Here is a 2305-nt window from a genome sequence, read left to right as displayed (position 1 = left end):
GTAAGCCAACACTCTTCCTACCACTAGAATTTCTACCATTCTTCGAAGATAAAGTACGATGCAAAGAATTTTCACTCATGCTCTCATAAAGACGCCACACGTCACCCTCATGCCTATCAATGTAAGAGCCACCAATGGAAGCATCAACCATGCCTTTGTAATTGTCCGATAAGCTCTCAAAGAAATATTGAACTAATTACCATTTGGGCATGTCATGATGTGGACACTTCCTAAACAATTCGTTAAAGCGTTCCCATGCCTCATGAAATGTTTCTCCATCCCCATGTGAAAATTCTCGAATTGAGGTTCTTATGGCATTGGTCTTAGAAACTGAATAGTACTTCATCAAGAACTCTTGTTGCATTTCTGCCCAAGAAGTTATTAAAAAAGGCCTAAGATTGTTAAACTAATATTTTGCCTTGTCTTTAAGGGTAAATGGAAAAAGTTTAAGCCTTAAGACCTCTTCCGGCATGTCCGTATATTTTACGGTGGAACATACTTCAAGAAACTCATCCAAATGCTTGTAAGGTTCTTCACTTGGAAGTCCATGATAGTTAGGAAGCATTTGAATGGTTTGTGGCTTAGTTTCATAGTGATGTGCTCTAAATGGTGGCAATTGAATGCATGTGGGTGCATTATATTCATTAGGCACATAGTGATCTCTTAAAGTAAGGGGAGGATTAGCAATTGGAGGTGCAACATGGGTACCTTGGTTGCCTTGAATGATGGGAGGTGGTGGAGCATAGATTGGCCTTGGTATTCCCAATGGAACTTGGCCTTGTTGTTGTGGTGGATGAACATATGGCTTTGGCATGCCTAATGGTACTTGTATGTTATCATGATGCACATTGGGATGGAGGATACCTTGTTGGTCTATGTGACCAAGGTCCTCCACATGGTCCTCATTGTGTCCTTCCATTGATGAAATGGATTGACTAGAACTACCTCTTCTCCTAGGGTTTCGAATAATGGATTCAAGATGAAAATTTAAAGGGACAAGAGTGGGTCTTAATGATCTACGACCATGCTTACACAATGCAACACAACAAACAATAACAACAAACACTTCACTTTCATAACAAATCAATATTTAACAAACTTCCTCCACATACAATGTTCATACTCCCATGCTTTAACAAAATGCAAGAAAAGTAAATTGCCTCTACGCGGGCTCACGATTTATCTAAGAATTGAATTATAAGCCTCCACACGGGCCGACGATTTAACGAAGGGCTTGAGTAAAGAAAAGCTCACAAAGGTCCTTTAGCACTTCAACTCCAAATTTATAGCTTAGCTTAGCAATTTTTTTTAAATTTTAGCCTTTCTCCTTGGTTGCTTAGCTCCTTTACTTGCTTCCTAGCTCAATGCTCCTTGTCAATCAATAACAAACACAATAAGTAACAAAAATTGAAAACAAAGTAAAGACATAATCAAAAGAGTACTAATTCCTAATTGATTCCACAAATACGACGTTGCCAATCAATCAATCCCCGGCAACGGTGCCAAAATTTGACAACGGCTGTTCCTATACGCCAAAATAATGTAGTGAATGTGCGGTTCAAGAAAAGCCTTTTAGGTCAAGTTTAAATTTATAAAAACCACTACCAACACTACTACTAACGTAGCAAGAGTGAGTAGGGATCATCCCAAGGGATTGAGTTGTCGTACTAGCTTGAGGAATCAAAATTAGGGTTAGTAGGTCGAGTGATCAAAATAGTGGTTGGTTGGTTGAATTAAACTGGATGTAAATTAAACTAAAGTAAGTAATAATGCAATAGAGAGAATAAAAGATAGAGAGAGATCTTGGGGTTTAGAGATCACCATTAAGCATAGCTTTTCTACACCTTTAATGAATGATTAATGAGGGGAAGAACATGTATTGCAATAAAGTGTGTGTGTGTGGTTGTTTCAACAAGTATGGATGACAAATTAAGCATATATTGTCTAAACAACATGGTGGATAGCACAACATATCAAATTAAGCCATTAATCCTTTCTTTAAGCTCACATTCCAAACATATCACAAGGTCAGAGATACATGTTACTTGCTTTTCATAAGTATGGAACATCAACAACAAGCATGGATTGTCCTCCCATTTAACAACTACATTACAACTAAGCTAATGACATGAAATTAAACTAATTAAACTAAGGGAGAGGCACAATCCATCTGGCAATGAGTATGAACCATCAACAAAACCACAAGAACATGACATTAAACACTATGTCTTGACAATTTCTAGATCTATAGCATCAACACACATAGACACGCATCAATAACACAAGAAATAGAGACAAACACATG

The 2305-nt window shown here is 37.6% G+C and overlaps 1 pseudogene; it reads left to right on the top strand.

Moving 5' to 3' along the window:
• The first annotated feature begins 209 nt into the window (after nucleotides 1–209).
• LOC132287385 (small nucleolar RNA R71) lies at nucleotides 210–308 on the top strand (annotated as a pseudogene).
• The last annotated feature ends 1997 nt before the right edge of the window (nucleotides 309–2305 follow it).

The sequence above is a fragment of the Cornus florida genome, unplaced genomic scaffold, assembly GCF_030987335.1.
Source record: "Cornus florida cultivar Cherokee Brave unplaced genomic scaffold, ASM3098733v1 CherokeeBrave_3.0.0_Hap2_Chr11, whole genome shotgun sequence".
In the NCBI taxonomy this organism is placed as follows: Eukaryota; Viridiplantae; Streptophyta; class Magnoliopsida; order Cornales; family Cornaceae; genus Cornus; species Cornus florida.
This window is presented reverse-complemented; position numbering and strand designations above follow the sequence as displayed.